At 36.2% G+C, this 19,880-nt stretch overlaps 1 protein-coding gene across 1 annotated transcript in view; it reads left to right on the forward strand.

Moving 5' to 3' along the window:
* NRG1 (neuregulin 1) overlaps window positions 1-19,880 on the forward strand; it is a 1,087,745-nt gene that overhangs the window by 418,633 nt on the left and 649,232 nt on the right. The gene's annotated exons all lie outside the window — the stretch shown is intronic.

Raw genomic sequence — 19,880 nt, forward strand, 5'->3', positions numbered from 1 at the left:
CTCTGAGGTTCCTGGAAACCAAAGTGAAGGGTTATGTGTTCGGTCACATAAGTTTTATCATGACAAGGAAGGAAGCATTACAGTTCCTTGGGGGAAGCAAAATTTTTTCTTAGCCCTGAATTCTAAGGCACTGCAAAATTGCACAGTAGATAATACAATCAGTGATATTTCCTTGGCAAATTTACTGCATAATTCTTACACAGATGATATAAATTATATTATAGCTCACAACTTGAGGTTGATGCTTGTGCACATGTACCTCTATTTCTTATAGTTATTATATCCAATTTTATAAATATGAGAAAGCTAAATAAGCCTTATAAAAGATTAAGAACAGGCGTTTCTTATTTTTAAATTTTTAGAAATTAAAACAATTAAAATTTTATTTTTATCTGAGTATAGTTGACGCATGATGTTATATTAGTTTCAGGTGTATAACAGTGACTCAACTCTATGATACATTCTCCGCGAGTATAGGTATCATCTGTCATAATACAACGGTATTACAATACCATTGACTATGTTCACTATGCTGTGCCTTTTATTCTTGTGACTTATTCATTCCGTAACTGGAAGCCGGTATCTCCCACTCCCCTTCACCCGTTTTACCCATCACCACACCCCCTTCCTTCTGGCAACCATCAGTTTGTTCTCTGTATTTATAGATCTGGTTCTGCTTTTTGTTTATTAATTTGTTTTGTTTTTAGATTCCACATATACGTGAGATCATATGGTATTGGTCTTTCTCTGTCTGAATTATTTCACTTAGCATAATATTCTCTAGATACATCCATGCTGTCAAGTGGCTCATTTTTATAAGTGAAGGATCGAACTCTATGTGCTGTACTTTTCATGTATTTGCCATTTTCCTCTATTCAAAGCCCAAGCGAATCTGGTTAAGACAAGTCAGTTGCTGCTTCAGAGTAGCAAAAGTTTCCTCTTATTTTTATTTTTATCATTCGGAGTTATGTTGACCTATCAGTCAATTTTAATCCAAACTTGTATTGCATTGTAAAATATAAGAACTTAGTTGAAAATAATGTTTCGTTGACAACAAATCTCCAAATCCGTGGTTTATATTATAGTACAGTATGTGAAATCATGGATTGAATGAGGGACACTTAAAATGAAACATTTATCCTTCTACGTTCTACAAAAGTCCAGCCCCAAATAGGAAAATGACATAGGCATAATATTTAGGTGCCCAGTGATGGAGATGCCGTTTTGAGGCAGTCTGTTGCAGGTATAAACAACTCTGTCAAAACCTATCATTAAAGAAAGCAGATGTATACATTCCTGCAACTTCCTGATTCTGCCTGCCGGAAAGACAGTTCACCCCTGAACAACATGGGGGTTAGGGGCGTTGATGCCCCTTCCCCTGCAGTTGAAAACCCATGTATAACTTTTGCTTCCTTCAAAACTCAACTACTAATAGACTACTGTTGCCTAGAAGCCTTACCGATAACATAATCTATTAACACTTATTTTGTATCTTATGTGGACTATATGTGTACTATATACTATATTCTTACAATACAGTAAGCTGAAGGAAAGAAAATGCTATTAGGAAAAGCATAAGGAAAATACATTTGAAGTCCTATACTGCATTTATTAAAAATATCATGTATAAGTGGACCTGTACAGTTCAAATTTGCATTGTTCAAGAGTCAACTGTAAATATATATATATATGTATATATATACACACACACACACACATATATAGTGACTATATATAATAGTCACTAAACTGTTTTAAGGAAGATATTCACCAATCATCAAACTGAATTATCATATATATCACACTGTACCTTAACAAATTCCAAGGGGATTACCTAAATTATTTTGTTACACTAAAAAGATAGCAAACGTATGTTGCACAATTAATTTTGTTAATTTCATCTGTTAGTACTTGCAGGACAATAACAGAAAAATTTTGGGGGGGGGGAGTTTGTCTTTCTTTACACTATCAACTCTGTAGTTCCTTGTTGATTTTCATTTTCATTCCCAATTTCATGTTTTTAAAATGTTGCCTGTAATTACCAGCCTAATTCAAGTCTTGATTCTATGAATAGCCAATAGAACATTTTAAGAAAGTGATTGGGGGGTGGAGGTGGGTAACTGAACTTGGCACTAACAAAATGATCACAATCACAGGCTATTGTGTGACCACGGCCTGTACCATTAACAGTCTGTGCGGTGACAGTTTAGTAGCAGAGCCACTCCAAGGGTTCCGTGACGCTTTGTTATTTTGTGTTTCTCGCCAAGATTTCCAAGAGCAGTGGCATCAAAAGTGCAAACATATATTTGTAAGATTTCAAATTCTAAGACACATTTTAATTTAGAAGATATTAAGACATCATCGTAGAGAGGGACGCATTGGAGTGGTTCATAATTGTGGCTAGCTTCAGTTCTGTATACCGAAGAACCTGGCTGTCCCCTTCTGTGTGTGTGATTGTGATTTGGAAGAACAAATGGAAATACGTTAAGACTTGACACATTGGGTTCAGTCATATTCCATATCATAGATACATGTGCATGTGTTTGTGTGTATATGTATGCGTGTGTGTGTGTGTGAATTTTTCTAAGTGATGTTAAAAAAGTATTTCAATAAAAATCATCCTATTCTTTTCTCATATGCTTCCTTCCTCTAGTTCTCATGACTAATTTTTTTAGATACAGAAGAACATTGGGGAAAAACAACTTTTGCCTGATAAGGGGATTAAGTGAGTTATTCATTTGCCAAGTTTTCAACTAAAAGGTGGATTACTTTGTTTCATTTTTTAAAACCTGTTTTTCTTAATTCATGTGCTATTTATTTTGAGTAAAGTGCACGAATATAATCTTGAAAAGTTTTTAGATGTTTACACCTGTGTAACTACCATCTAGGCAAAAATAGGAGCAAGTCTCTTAACCTAGACATTCCCTTAAGCCCCTTACCAGGCAATACCCTGTCTCCAAAAGGTAACCACCGTTCTGTCTTCTTTTATCTTGTATTAGTTTTGCATGTTTATGAGCCCAAAATAAGTTGCTTCAGAAAATATGTAATCTTTGTATCTTATTTCTTTTTCTGAGCATAATGCTTTTCAATTTCACCTATGTTTCTTCTATCAGTATTTTTATTGTTCTTTTATATTCCATTATATGGATAAAGTGCACATTGTTTATTCATTCGTGTGTTGATGGGCATGTGGGATGCTTCCAGTCTAGAAGCATCCAGTCTCTTTTATAAATAAAGTTGCTATAAATATTTTTGTAGGTGTCTTTTGGTGGACATACCTATTTATTTTAGGAGGGTCTATACCTAGAAGTGGAGTTTCTATAGGTAGACATGTATTTAACTTTACTGCAAAGCTGTTTTATCTAGTGGTTGAACTGGTTTATATCTGCATTGACAATGTATGAGGTTTCTAGGAGCTCCACATCCTGGCCAACACTTAACATACTCAGTATTTTGACTTTTAGCCATTCTGGTAGATGTAAAGTAGTACCATATTGTGGTTTTAATTTGCGTATTCATAATGACTCTTTTTTTTTTTTTTAAAGATTTTATTTATTTATTTGAGACAGAGAGAATGAGAGAGAGAGCACATGAGAGGGGGGAGGGTCAGAGGCAGAAGCAGGCTCCCTGCCGAGCAGGGAGCCCGATGCGGGACTCGATCCAGGGACTCCAGGATCATGACCTGAGCCGAAGGCAGTCGCCCAACCAACTGAGCCACCCAGGCGCCCTCATAATGACTCTTGATGTTTAGCACAGTTTCATAGGTTTCTGCTATTTTAATATCCTTTTTGTGAAGATCCTTTTCAAATATTTTGCCCTTTTTAATACTAGCTTGTTTGTCTTTTTAAAAATTGATTTGGAAGAATGATTTTTATATTGTTTATGAATACATTGCCATGTACAAATATTGCACATGTCTCCTTTCAGTGGTTTGCCTATTCACTTTTTTAAAAGATTTTATTTATTTATTTGTCAGAGAGCGAGAGAGCATGAGCAAGCCGGGGGAGTGGCAGAGAGAGAGGGAGAAGGAGAAGCAGGCTCCTCACCCAGCAGGGAGCCTGACACAGGGCTCCATCCCAGGCCCCTGGGATCATGACCTGAGCCGAAGGCAGACGCTTAACCGACTGAGCCACCCAGGCGCCCCAGCCTATTCACATTCTTCATGATGTTGTTTAATAAATAGAAGTTCGTAATTTTGATAGAATTTTATTTATTATTTTCTCTTCTATGCTCTGTCCATTAAAACTTTGCCTACTCTCAAATCTTAAAGACATTTTTCTACTTTTCCAAAATTAGGTCTATGGTCCACCTAAAATTTATTTTTTACTTTGATGTGAAATACAGGACAAAGTTTATGTTTTCCACACAAATAGCCAATGCCTCCACTGTCATCTGTTGAAATGACTACCTTTTCTCCCATGGAATTATAGTTGAGACTATGTCATAAACTATATACCTATAGGTCTGTTTCTGTACTCTACTGTATTCCTTTGGTCTCTTTTCACACCTCTACTCATTATTAAATTCCTGCAACTTTGTGTGTTTGAGATTATCTTGGCTATTTTAGAACATTTCCGTTTTTATATAGATTTTGGAATCATTTTGTTAAAATGCTTTGCACTCCCCAAAAAACCTTATGGGATTTTGATTGGCATTGCATTAAACCTATAGATGAGTTTGCTGGAAAGTGACATGTCAGTAATATAGCAAATCTAATCTATGAACATGGAATTACATCTTCGTTTATTGAGTTCATTTCTCTTACTAATGTTTTCTAATTTTTGGAATAGCGGTCTTACACAGTTTTCATTAGATTTATTCCTAGGTACTTGATATTTTTGGTACTATCTCAATGATATTTTTATTTTGTTCTAATTTTTGTAGCTGTTAGAGGAAATACAATTAGTTTTTGTTTATTGACTTAATCTGCAACGTTACTAAATTCATTTGCTCATTGTCATTTTTTCTGTATTTTCTATGAATATAGTCATATCATATATGAATAATGATAGTTTTGTTTCTTCCTTTTCTTGCTTTATTGCAATGGCTAAAATCTCCAACATTATAATGTTGAGTTAGTAATTGTGGGCATCCCTATCTTGTTTATAACATCAGGAGGCTCACTCAGTGAATATTATCATGTTATTAGTTCTCCAGTCAAACCATACTTTGCATTTGGTAAAAACATAAATTACATTTGGCTATTTCAAATTTAACTGAATTTCTTTGATCTCCACATGATTCCTAAATAAAGATAATTTATAACAAGTATTCCACTGTTTGGAAAGTAAATAATTTTATTTCAGGGTATCTTTGTATTTCATTTTCAACTCTGGAAAATATTCGCTAGGGAAGCATAATTTATGAACTCTAACAGTCCTTTAATGCCTGTTTATTTATTTGTGACTTACCATACATTACTTTAAAATATAAACAGTTTTTTAAAAATTTTTTTCTCCCCCACCTTAAGAAGAGATATTCAAAGAGAGCAGAGATTTGTCTTAAATTTCTTTGAATCTCTTAAGGCAACTATCATAATGCTTTCTCTCAATACATACTTGTTGATTGCTTTGGGGAAAAGAAATCTGTTATTCTTAAATTTGAAATTGTGTTACATGTTATAGTTGCTGTTTAAATAGCACTACATTTTACCATAATATTGCTATAATAAAGTATAATCAAAATTGCTTTTTTTCTGGAAAGTATCAATTAAAAAAACTCTGTTAATCAACCATGTACTAATAATGTGCAAGGAGGTATTTGGATATATATAGCTTTGAGATTTTAACAAAACACTTGAGGGGCGCCTGAGTGGCTCATTTGGTTAAGCATCTGCCTTCAGCTCAGGTCATGATCCCAGAGTCCTGGGATTGAGCCCCACATCAGGCTCCCTGCTCAGCAGAGGAGTCTGCTTCTCCCTCTCCCTCTGCCCCCTCCCTCTGCTCGTGCTCTCTCTCACTCTCAAATAAGTAAGATCTTAAAAAATAATAATAATAAAACACTTGGAAGCCTTCAGAATCATCAAAAAAAAATAATCCCTATGTATTATTACAACAATTCTTGTTATCTGACCACATGGACTACAGAATTTACCCCAAATTAAAAAATAAAGTACATTTACTATTCATTGGTATCATTTTCATTAACTATACAACATAGAGGGAAAAATGTTAACTCTTTTTGTCTTGCCTCTTCTTTCCTCCCTCCTAGCCTCTTTCTTTCCTTCCTTCCTTCCTTCCTTCCATCTATAAATTAATCCAGTTGCCTGATTTCTCTAGTTAGCAATGAAAATTTGGACAATATAAGGGACAGGGGTGTTTGGAAGTATTCTATTACTATAGACTTAGGTGTGAGCATTTTTATTGTAAGCAAAACCTAGTGTGTTTTTTGTTGTTATATCACGTCATAAACACCTAATGTGTATTTTTTTTTCTTTATTTTAGAAAGAGAGAGAGTGCGTGTGTGTGTGCACTGAGTCGGGGGGTGGGCAGAAGGATAGAATCTTCAAGCTGACTCCCTGCTGAGTGCAGAGCCTGACACAGGGCTTGATCCCAGGACCCATGAGATCATGACCTGAGCCAAAACCAAAAGTCAGACACTCAAAAGACTGAGCCACACAGGCACTCCCTAATGTGTATTTTTTGTTGTTGTTATATCAGGTCTTAAACGATACTTTTAATTATATATGCTAAAAGATATTTAATCTTATTGGTGTCATTCATGGGCTTAAACTCTTCTATGAAAAAGTAAAGTTGGGGCACCTGGGTGGCTCAGTCGGTTAAGCACCTGCCTTCGGCTCAGGTCATGATCCTGGGGCGGCACATCCGGTTCCCTGCTCAGTGGGGAGCCTGCTTCTCTCTCTCCCTCTGCTGCTCCCCATGCTTGTGCTCTCTTGCTCTCTCTGTCAAATAAGTAAATAAATAATCTTAAAAAAAAAAAAGAAAAATTAAAGTTGTCCTTATGAATGTCAGGGGTACAAATTAGGTAGAGAGGGTTTTTTACTTGAATCATTGTTTAAGTTTGATGTAGAAATATGAGTATGTCCTAATTCTTCTAACTCTTAATCTAATTCATTCAAAAGCATTTATTAATCAACATCCCTAGTACATAGTACTGCTGCTTAGCCTGTCAGTCATGTTACACAGGGCCTTTATTTCTCCCTCTGGGCTGTGCTTCAAATCAGATGACTTATTTAACAAGAGATACATATGCAGATATACTTGTAATGATGAAATTTTGACATTTAAAGATAAATCTGGTATCAGAGAGCTCTATTAGGTAGTCTAACATATATTCAAATTATAAGATGCAAAATTTATTTGAAAAAACTAATGAAGTCTACTGACAGCAGGGTAGAGGGAACATTCAGAATAAATAGGACAGTATTTCTCTAGCTAAAATTTTATCAGCACATTATTTGACTACCACTCCACAATCACCTGGACTTGTATAATGTCAGTACATAGATAAAAAATAACTGTAGCTCAAGACCTTATAATTGCATATATATTTTTCACTGTAACTGGCACAATCATTTTATGTATGAAACACATTCCACAAAATCTCAATATTTGAACATTTTGTTTTAATTCACTTAGCCATTAACCCACTTAGCCATTGAACTGCTAAATATTGTTATCGCTGTAACTCAACAATAAGCAGATTTCACAAACTCACTGTTTAATGTGCATGAGAGCATAGCTTTCAGAAATTGTTTCAGTGCAACCTGATGGATTATCTTATTATATTTGTACCTTATACCTTTTGCATTACCCAGACAGATGCATGTGCATATATTTATGTGTGTATTTTCCATGTTGGAAATTCACTTATAGTTGTGTATATCAAGTGATTTGGATACTTAACTAGGCTACATCTCAGGAAATCTCCAGAACTTACATTTGGAATATTTTAACCAGTTTTGGCTATGTAATGAAATTTTGCACCTCCTATCTCATATTTCCTTTCAAATTCCTTTTGAACCATGTTGCGCTGTTTCCCTGGCTACACGGTTGCAGAAATGGTTAAAGGAAAATAATGGAAAGATGTTAGAAAGCATAGGGTTTCCTAGATTTTCCTTAAAAACCTGAAAGTGCAAATTCCACAACATTGGAATGAAACTTGATTTATAGTGCAGCAAACTTGCAGGAAAGGAAGCGAGCAAATTTGGGAACAGCTGCAAGTGGGTCTGACGGACAGACTGCTTCGCCTTTGGCTGGCTGTTCGTCTGCTGTGTGTGCAGGCGCAGAGCAAAGCATCACCAGCTTCTCTCCAGAAGCTGGTCTTGGCATTTTAATTGCTGAGGCATACCCACCGGTGACCAGCTGCTAGGATAACAAATCAGGAGCAGCTCCAGGTCTTTTAGCTTCTTAGGGGAAAGGTTAAGGAGAGGGAAGCTGTGCCCTCACCCAAACAGAGGCACCAGGTTTCTGAAGACACCAGGAGAGAATGCCTTGAAGTGGAGATGCCAACATTCAGACTTCCCTGGAAGAAAGAAAAGGCTTGAGTCAGGGTTCTCAGCCTTCATTTTAATTAGGGTCAAATCAGAGACTCTGACTGAAGAGGGTAGCAACATATTCATCTTAACATTTCTCTAGAAGAACACGAACTGTGAGGGGTTGACCTTTGCAGCCACCACTGATTTGTCATTAATCTGTTCCCCTACCTGGATTGGAATACTGTGCGGTGCGTATGGATCCCAAGACAGAGAAGCAAGTCTTAGCAAGAGGCAAAACAGAGCCAGTCTCCTGTGTAGCCAAGAGGTTGCACTCGATACCACCTCCCATCGATGGGCTTTTTAGGTCATCTTTGGCGCTGATGCTGTACTTCATTATCCAGTGCAAACTGTGATCTCTGAGCATACACATCAGACAGTTTCTGTTGCAATCTGTGATCTTAACTAGCACAGTAATTGCATCCCAATTGAAAACTTCCATTATGAACTTCTTGCATAGAGGGAGAGCTTTAGCCATACCCTTTTTCTCCCCCCCAAACTGTAAGAGACTTGCTGCTATATTAAAGGGGGTGGGTGGAAAATTCCAAAGTGAACCTTTCAGAGAGTTCAAGAAAACAGAAGAAATTGAGCCCAAGCCTTGGAACTAAATTCCTAAGTTTTAAGTGGGCAAGGAGGGGAAACATAGAGCGTGACACGCAGGGGAGGGAAGGATAAATGAATGAAGCAAGGCTGCAGTATTCTGCTGTGTTCTCCTGTGCCGTGGCAGGAGGTTATCCCTGGTACATTGGATGTTACACAATACCCTGTATATTTAGGAAGACGACTGAGAAATGCCTTAGGAGTCGGTGGAAATTTATTAGATTAAGATGACCTCAAGCTTGATTTTCCATCTTTACCAAGTACCATAGTTAATTGGCATCTCTGAGACTCCTGTGGGACCCAAGAGTCCGGAATCAACAATTCAGAATCTTGGAATCAAGAAAGACCTGGAAATCTGAATGGAAAGCCAGTCACAAGACTAAGAAATAAAATGTTCTTTAGTATGCATATTAGCTCCTACAAAGCAAAACATACTTTCTAGCATCTCATTGAGACTGAGTGAAAATGATCCTAAAAATGAAGAAAAAACAAATAATAAACAAATTAATTCATTATACAATGCTTTAAATTTGTTTAGAAAGTATTTGAGAATTGTTTGATCTGGCTTGTATAAAAACCAGATTATGTTTCTATCTATAACTGTGTATGTATGTACACATAAATAGAAGATTTCTAGAAAGAATAGTATACAATTAACAGTGGTTATTTCTGGAGAATGGGAATGGGATGTTGGAGTAGGATACAAATCTGTTACTTTTCATTTTATATTTCTCTATTGAGCTTGAGGGAATAATTTATTTTTTTTAATTTTAAAAATACTGAAATATACACAGATTAAAATAATCATTTTTCTCAGGATTAACCTTAGTTAACATTTTGACATATTATATATTTTTCTTCTTTGTTTCTTGTAGAAAAAAAATAATGCATTAGACTGGCAAAAACAAAAAAGGCTCAAATCAAACCACACAGAGAGACAGTTAACACTAATTGCGTAAAATTCTGATATGTTCTTTTATGTATATCTCTGGGTAAAATCATGGAAAGATGGATGGATGGATGGATGGACGGACAGATGGACATTTACAGAGAGAGATAGATGTAGGCAAATAAGACTCATTCTTTATACTCAGATCATAGTATAGTTAATATTTTAGTTTAACAGAAGCCTAAAATTGAAGTTTTACTCTTAGAACTGTTGAACTCAAATAAATGATGTATTTTTTTTAAGATTTTTTAATTTATTTATTCATGAGAGATAGAGAGAGAGAGGCAGAGGCAGAGGGAGAAGCAGGTTCCCCGCAGAACAAGGAGCCCGATGTGGGACTCGATCCCAGGACCCTGGGATCATGACCTGAGCTGAAGGCAGACGCTTAACCGACTGAGCCACCCAGGCGTCCCAATAAATGATGTATTTTCACATCGGGGGATAGCTTTTCCTAAAAGATCCATCTAGGTTTCAAACAAAATTATCTTAATAAAAAACAATGAAGTGGGTTCATTTTTCTTTTCTTTCTTTTCTATTTTTTTATCCTACAAAGTTCAGTTTACTTCCTGTTATGAAAGTAAAGATGTATCACCTCTCATACTTCCTCTCATTGCAATTTTCCACTCCCAGTTTTTATTAGTTGTATTACTAGTTTTTACATTTGCCTAGTTCTCTTCCATCACCATATTTTCCAATTGTCAACTTTCATAAACTCAAGTCAATTCAGTGCCCTTGACCATGCAGTCCTTTGTCTCTTCTCAATTCTTGAATTTCTTTTTAACTGAAATATAGTTGAAATACAATGTTATATTACAACACTGTAATGTACAACATAGTGATTCCACAATTCTGTTCATTACTCAGTGCTCACCATGGTAAGTGTAGTCCCCATCTACCACCAGACAACATTATTACAATATTATGAACTGTATTCCATTCTTGAATTTTAACTTGAATTCATTTCTTTGGCTGACTTTTGTTGTCAGGTACTTTTTGGTTATTTTTTCTCCCTAAGAAGGGCTTATATGGGTTGTTTTCTATGAATTGTTTTCATGTTTGACTTACTGCTTTTTACTTGCATCACACTTTTGGTTTGTATAATACCCTTCCTTTACATTTTCTTTGATTTAACTTGTGGTGAATTTTCCAGTTTCTTCCTGTATTCAATTTTGCAGGAGACAAGTCTGAAGGGGAACTAATGTTTCTACCTTACAGGTGGTTGGCTTTTTAGTGCCAGGATGCCTAAAAATACTTTATCCTTAAAATATGATAGCTTATTCGTTAGGTCTAAAAGTTGAATGTTTGAGTGTTTTGCACCTGATTTTCTAGAAACCGTGCTCTTTCAATCTAAAGATTTAGTTAAAACTTCCCAAGAAATTTTCTTGGATTATATCTTTAAATAGATATTCTTTTTCATTTGTTAAATTTTCTACTTCAGGGATACCTATGAACTTCATGTTAGATTTCTTTGTCTAAAGTCTTTATCCCTTAGCTTTACTTTAATTGCTTTAATTTATTTATCTTCCATCTTCCTTTACTGTAATTATTTTAAGCCATTCTGTGTCAATAATTTAGTTTTTAGTCACATCTCTTCTTTTTCTAATGTATTTTTTAGTTCTGGATCTTTTTCCCCCTTTGGTCAGTTGTCTCCTTTATCGTCTCATTTATTTTGTAATTGTGCCTTTGAATTCTTGTTTTAATGAACTCGTGTTCTCTTACTGACTTCTACTGGAAGAAGCAGGTTTGAGTGTAGTTGTAAGATAAAAGATGCCTGTTAGATTTGCATTTCAGATAAACAATGAATATTTCATTTTAGTGTAACTATGTCTCGTGCAATATTTAAGACATTTTTGTCCTAAAAGTTATTTGTTGTTTATATAGAATTCAAATTTACCTCAGTGTCCCATATTTTTATAAATTTATTTGCTAAATCTATGTGGTTTTTGTACACTATCTCCCTCCCTTCCTTCCTTTTTCCACTCTAATGGGTTTGCATAGTTGTCACAGCATTTCTTCTTGCTCATTCTTGGGTGTCTTTTTTTTTTTTTTTAAGATTTTATTTATTTATTTTAGAGAGAGAGAATGAGAGAGAGCATATGAGAGGGGGGAGGGGCAGAGGGAGAAGCAGACTCCCTGCCGAGCAGGGAGCCCGATGCGGGACTCGATCCTGGGACTCCAGGATCATGACCTGAGCCGAAGGCAGTCGCTTAACCAACTGAGCCACCCAGGCGCCCTCTTGGGTGTCTTTGTCAAGACATCGTATTAGCTCTGACACACTATCGGCAGCCTCTTGACTCTATTCCCACCATACTATTTGTTTCCTTTATTCAGTATACAGTTTGAGAACTGGATTTTCTTTCATGAGCTATCTATTTTTCTGTAATCTAAGGAATGTTGAGTGAAGAAGGTGGGGGAAGCTCATCTCAGATATTCTGCATTTTAATGTCTTTTATGATATTTTTTGAGGCGTTGAAAGAAGAGTTTTAGTCCAATTTCCTGGGAAAATATACTAAAGTAGTGAATAATTTCTCAAATTGTGTGTGTAGCCTTGAATCTTTACTCTCTTCAAAGAGTCACCCAATGTATTGTTCAGGGTAGGATAAGCTAAATTACAACAACAGGTGAATCCCAATTACAGTGGTTTAACAAACAGGATTTTTTTCTTGTTTGCCTAAAGTTTCATTTACTTCTCCCTCTATTTGTTGCCATGCCTTTTAGGAAATAATGGCTTCTAAATGATAGTTCCTAATAAACCATCATTCATAGTTTTATTATTTTTTAATAATTATTTTTCACTATCATTTTGATGTTCCTAATTCATTAATTCTTACTAAAATTTTTTTGTCCTTGTGGCTTGGCCTAGCTATTAATAAACATAGTTTTTTTCTTCTAATGAGCAAACACAAAGGGATCGGGACTGTGCATCTCAGAATTAAATACATTATTTACTATATAATTATATATATAATTAAATGTATATTGCCATATATAATAGTTTAATGGAAAACATTTATAGAATTTATAAGAATTTAAAGAAATAATTTCCTGATTATAAGAGATAATATGACCTCACATTAAAGCAGCGGGGCAGGAATATTGAAAATTGAGTAGTGGCATCAGCTCTGTCATTTAGTGTTAGATTTGTGACTCAGTTTCCTCATGTGTACAATAAGAACCTTGCCTACATATTTTCTAAGACTACTTTAGGGTTTTGCATTTTTCAGGGTTTTTCTTAATAATGAAATTTTGAGTTACAAAGTTAACATTCTATCGTTATTAATTTATTCTCACAGATGTGAAGAATTTCTAAGCAGGAATTTTTCTTTAAAGCCTCATGATCTAAATGCTATTAAATACCTAACAATTGAATTCAGTTCTCAAGGGTAATTATATTTAAAATTATGAATGCTAGTTTATGAGAAAAATTCCATAGGTTTTAAACTTTGAGATGCTCTTATATCTGTTTTTCAGCTTTAAATTATTATTTTGAAATTTAATGAACATTTGTTGGTTCTAGAAATGTTTTTCTTAAAATTAGCTGCATAACACATTCTCTTCATACTCACTTTAACTGTTAATCTATTTTCCTGTTTACTTCTATTAAAAGTCCTTAATAATTGTTTGCACATATGTTTAACAGGGTCACAATCATCATTAGTTGTTTATAGCATTTTACTGTTTGAATAATAACTGTAGATCTGTATTTTAATTGGTATATAAATTCCAACATATAATGCATAGAAGATTTTCACTCATGACGGGTGCCTAGTTGGTACAGTTGGTTAAGCATCTGACTCTTGATTTTGGCTCAGGTCATGATCTCAGGGTCCTGGGATGGATCCCCATGTTGGGTTCTGTGCCCAGAGGGGAGTCTGCCTGAGGATTCTCTCTCTCATTCTCCCTCTCCTCCTCCTTTCTCTCTCTCAAAAAATAAATAAATGAATCTTAAAAAGAAGAATGTTTCACTCATGAGATCTGTGAAAGTGAGCACTCATGGAGAATGGCAGTCAATTCTAATGGGAGCCTTGTTTGTTACTAAAGTAATGCTGTTGATTTAATAGTATGGTGATCTATGTAATCACATGGTAACTATGTATATTCCAGTTACAGAATGTCAGAAATGAGATCAGTGGAGGAGTTTGGCTCTTCTGCTGTTTATAGGCTAAGAATGAACCAGAAGACAAAGAGCAAGTTTTAGCCAGATGCTAAAGCCGATCTGACATGGTACTTCTAAATATTAATTATTTTATTTTTTTAGTAACTTCTTCAGCTTTTCAGCTCTATCCCCTTCCTCAGTCTCTTTCACATACAATAGCCATTTACTATAAGGGATGATTTTTTAAAATCTACTGAGGGATACTCCATAGCTAGAGAAGGGAAAACATCTCTCTAAGGCCCCGTTTGGGGATAATAATATGTAGCATTGCTCATGCCTCTTTGCCTGATTGATCCCCTCCACTAAGTCTATAAATCAAGCAAATGAGCATTGGCAGTAGTAAAGGATAAACCTCCAGAGTACTTCTATCATAATTTAGCATCATTTAAGAATTGAGCTGTCAGGAATGAGAGGAATCAAAGTGCTGGGAATGACTCACTATTTAAAAGCAAAATTCTAGGGTGCCTGGGTGGCTCAGTTGGTTAAGCAACTTCTTTCAGCTCAGGTCATGATCCTGGAGTCCCGGGATCGAGTTCCATATCGGGCTCCCTGCTTGGCGAGGAGTCTGCTTCTCCCTCTGACCCTCCCGCCTCTCATGCTCTCTCTCTTTCTCATTCTCTCTCTCTCTCAAATAAATAAAATCTTAAAAAAAAATTAAAAAAGCAAAATTCTAGTCCATATATATATATTTTTTAAAGATTAATTGATTTATTTTAGAGAGAGGGAGAATGAGCATGAGTTGGTGGGGAGGGACAGAGGGAGAGAATCTCAAGCAGACTCCCCACTGAGCGTGGAGCCCAGCACAGGGTTTGGTCTCATGACCCATGAGATCATGACCTGAGCTGAAATCATGAGTTGGACACTTAACCAACTGAGCCTCCCAGGCGCCCCTCTAGTCCATATATTTTTAAAAGTAAAATACAACCCCTAAAACAAAATTAAACATCCAGTATGTATACTAATAAAACTCAATGAAGGTATTTCCCCAGTTGTTCTGGTAGGATCAGTTATTCTGTGCTTCTGCATCCCCTCTCTAGCAGGATCATGGACTACCCTAAGTAAGACTAGAGCGGGAACTTTCCTGGCTGCCAAGGGGCCCCAGTGGTCCCTGATGGCAGCCATCTCACTGAGGAGAAAATGCCAGGCTCCCATTGGTCCTCAGCATCCGCACCGGTACCTCGTGCAGGCACTGAATTGTTGTGAGCTTTCTGCCACCGCAAATACCTTCCAGTTCCTGAGCTCTGTTTCCAAGGACAGCAGCCTCTGCACCAGGCCACCTCCGGACCTCAGGCCCACCTCTCTTTCTGTAGGTGAGCAGGTGGTCTTCCTCATCCTTTAAATTTTGTAATAATATAACTAAAAGCCCTCCTGGAATGTTAAATGCAGCAGTGCACTGTCACCCCGTACTAACTCTTAGCTGTGTTGTTTGGTGCCCAAAGCTCACTGCAGGTGAGGGCTGTCTGCTCTCCTTTACAAGCACCTGCCCCTCACACACTGTTGGTTTTCCTCTTTCTGCTGTTTGCAACCGTACATCCAAGGGTGGAGCAGCAGTCTCTGTTACCTGTTTGGTGGGGCTTTCCTTTACAATGAAGGAGTAGCTTTCTTAGTATTTAAACGAACAACCTAGCTCGGGGTCTATATTACAGACACTGCTAGGATCAGAATTGAACAGACAAGTGACAAGAGTGTCTATCATGGAGATGCCTCTTTCTGTTTGATTTTTATTTTGTCTTATTTTGCTTCTCAGTGGAATTAGAGCAAAGAGAATATTTTGTGTGTTTATATTTACCATTAGGTATTCCTGTATCATTGTCTGTTTTTAAATATATGACCCCAAGTTTTGAAATTCAAATTCAGTATGGACTTTGGAAGAGTGTGAGACTAGGGAGCATGTCTTGCTGTTCAGAGGGTGAAGTCTGTGAGTGAACCTCCGCGCAATCAGGCCAGCAGAGCGTTTGCATCCTGCCAACGTCTGTTGTAAAGGAAACTAGCCCCACCTGTTGTTCAAATTCATTTTGCTTGTGTGCAATCAGAATACCATCCCTGGAAGCTTCTCCCTGAGTGGGTGTTTCTCTTGTTCTAGGCAGCATCACAAAAATGATCCCTCTCAGAAAAAGTTTAAGGAAAAATCGCTTCTAGAAATATGTCAGTACATTAAACACTGACGGAGGAGGAAGTGAACTGAAATTATACAGTTTTATGTGCAAAGCATCTCCAAGTTGTGGGATGTTTGTATTGGCGTTGTATTATTGTTTCATCTATGAAAATGAACAGTGAACATTTGCTTTTACATTTAACCTCTGAATCATGTTCTAGAGCTACACTTACTAGCTCTTACCTTGTCTCAGTTTTGTTTTTGTTTTTTGTTTTTTTGGTAGAATCACATTAATAATAATCTACAGGCTTACTGTGAGGAGTAACAAGATGCCATATGTAAAACAACTAATATATTTATTGACAGAGGATTCATTCAACAGATGTTTAGTCTTTTCCTCTTTTTGTATATCTTAGCCTGTGAATGTCATTCTAGCATTGGTCTCAAATACCTTAACCTAAGTTATTAGATTTTGTTTATTTCATGTGTTTACATATGGACAGTAGAGAAGAAGGTGATGGAAAAATCACTGGGTATGTTTGCTTAATCTCTCAGATGCTTTAGCACACAAGAACTATCAGTGAATGGGAAAAGGTTTTGTTTTGTGTTTTGTTTTTAAGCACAATTTTAGTAGGAAATATAAATGTTTTCTATTATTTCCAGGGTTTGCAATATAAGCTGTGAAAGGGAGACTATGCTCATGCACATGATTGATATGAGGGCTAATGCAAAAATTAAACTTTGTAGAAAATAATTGAGGGGTGTCTGGGTGGTACAGTCGTTTTAGCATCCGACTCTTGGTCTCCGCTCAGGTTGTGATCTCAGGGTTGTGAGATCGAGCCCAGTATTGGGCTCTGCGCTCAGCACAGAGTCTGCTTAGGACTCTGTCTCCCTCTCCCTTTCCCCCTTCCCCCCCCCCCAAGCTTGCTTGCTCGCTCTCTCTCTAAAATAAATAAATCTCAAAAAAATTAAATAATTGCATTTAACAAACATTATTGAGCACCCTCTCTGGGCCAGGCACTGCTCTTAACCCGAACTTGCTAAGGGTAGAAAACAGACTCATTCTAGACACTACTTCATTCCAGCACCTGGCACCTAGTCCTTGCCCTTATAGAGTTCACATCTAAGAGATTCTGTTTTAGAGGAAAAGGTTTTTTTTTAAAGATTTTATTTATTCATTTGAGAGGGAGAAAGAACATGAGTAGAAGGGAGAGGGGCAGAGACAGAGGGAAAAGCAAGCTCCCCACTGATCAGGGAGCCTGATGTGGGGCTTGATCCCAGGACCCTGGGATCATGACCAGAGCCGAAAGGAAAACAGTTTTTTGAAAATCCTCATCATCATTCTCATGATACTAAAAAATTCTAAGAACTAGCCCAAGAAATTTGCCAATGACCTTAGAAGTTGTAAATCCTTAGTTCATTACCTGAGTAACTATTTATCTGTAACTTAGATTCTCATAAATATCAGCTCAGGTAATAGGTTAATCTGAATGAAAACTTACTTTTATTTATTGGTATTTAAAACAATTCATTGTGTTTTTAAAAGACAAACATTACAATTCAGAGTTCAGACAACACTAGTTTCCTTACAGTGTGAACTTTCTGAGCAATGGAAGGAGAGAATTGGCTACATGCACAGTGCCCATTGTTTTCCCTTGTTGCTGTCAGCTGTTACATGCTATGGTCTTTTTCACATTGCAAACAATCTCAGTTGGTAGATTTAAAAAAAAAAAGTTGCTCCTCGTGTGTGTATGTATGTCTGTGTGTGTGTGTGTGTATTTGTAAATGTGTGTACATATACAGTTCAGTACTAAAGTTTAAACTTTAGCCTTACGTAACAAGAGATTTATTTAGAGGTAGATTATCTGAGCACTGAAAGTATGTTTCTGAGGCTTCAGTGCTGCTGGGCTTTATTTGGAAAATAGTCATACAGGATGAATGCAGGGGATTTTTTTCTAATTAAAGACAGGAACTTTAAAAACTGAATTCCATTACTTTCATGTATTATTTTGGTACACGTACGAATGGTATTATTGAGAAATTCCTGATATCTGACAATATGTACCATACTAAATTAACTTCCCAGGGCTAAGCAATCATTGTATAATATAGATATAGAAGCTAGTTATTTAATTTGTAGTTATTTTGTAGAAAAATGTTAAAAATCTTGCTATGGCTGAATTTGACAGCTAAAGACTAAACGCAAAATTTGGATTATTTGTTTCTCTTTAATTTCTTTCTAAGCAAAGACAACTTATACACAACAAGATTTACCTTTCTAAGTTGTTACTTTTATTAAGGTATTTGTCTACTCAAAACTTCTTGAATTTCCAATTTGGGGCAGACTGAACCCTGTCTCTCCTACTGATCATAACTATCAAACCTGGATCAAATGCATGGATTATATTTTTAAGGACTCTGAAAATAAGTAAGAGTGAATGGATTGAGAAGCACCAGAAAGAAAAATCCGAAGAACTAGTGGTGAGTTTACAATGTTTTTCTTCTAGTAACACCCAGCTTCGACTTGGGGAGACTCAGAAGTGAACATCAACATGAACAGAAAGAGCTCCAGGTAAAGATTGCCGTTTGTGGCTCGTGGAGTAGAAAAGGACTGTAACAGCAAAGGCAGCGGGGGGCTTACAGGTTCCTAAAGATCTGAGTTCCCAGGAGGCTGGAACCAACTTTTTCCTCTTTCTGTCCTCTGGTTGGCCTCCAACATGGGGTTTATAGCACAAGAGTGCATAATAGAGAAAAATGAATGAAACCAAAACTTTCTGGCTAAAGAGCTAATAGGAGGAGCTTGAGGTAACAAAATAGTATAAAAAAAATTGCAGAGAAAAAGAAACTCTGGAAACCAACCTCATAAAGTTTTTAAATAAATGGCTAGTTTTATGTCTGAGTTGTATATGTATATGTATATTTGGTCCAAGAACTCCAAAGGTTTTAAGAAATGTACTAAGGGCTATGGTACCTTGCAAGTTTTACACTGGCCATTGAGTGGTACAACATAAAGCATATATCTGAATAGTGCTAAAAAGGCTTTGGAAATGGAACTGACATTCAAACAAACAAACAGAAAAGAGAAAGCTGGCCAAAACTTATGGACTAAAACTTCCTGGGTCAATTACCTATTTAAGAAAGAAAGAAAGAAAAAAAACAGTTAACGTTCTCCAGAGAATTAACACAAAAACAAGACTCAGAGTCCTATAATATTCAAAATGTCTGTGATATAGAACAAAATTACTCAGCATATGAAAAATTTGGAAAATTTCAACCTGCACGGGAAATGACAACATATACCTGTGATAACATGTTAGTAACATATGAAATAACATTAACACCGAGATGACAGATGTCAGAATTATCTCATTGGCTTAAAAGCAGCTAATATGAAAATGTCCCAATGAGTAAAGGAAAACACTGTCAAAATGAATGGAAAGAAAGAATGTGTCAGCAAATAAGATGTAAATAAATTGTGTGATTATTTTAGAACTAAAAATATAATAACTGAAATTAAAAAAAAGAAAGAAAGAAACCTCACTAGGGGAGTTCCAGAGGAAAATGAAAGTGACAGAGGAGACCATGA

The sequence above is a fragment of the Neomonachus schauinslandi genome, chromosome 2 (genome assembly GCF_002201575.2).
Source record: "Neomonachus schauinslandi chromosome 2, ASM220157v2, whole genome shotgun sequence".
NCBI classification, from domain to species: domain Eukaryota; kingdom Metazoa; phylum Chordata; class Mammalia; order Carnivora; family Phocidae; genus Neomonachus; species Neomonachus schauinslandi.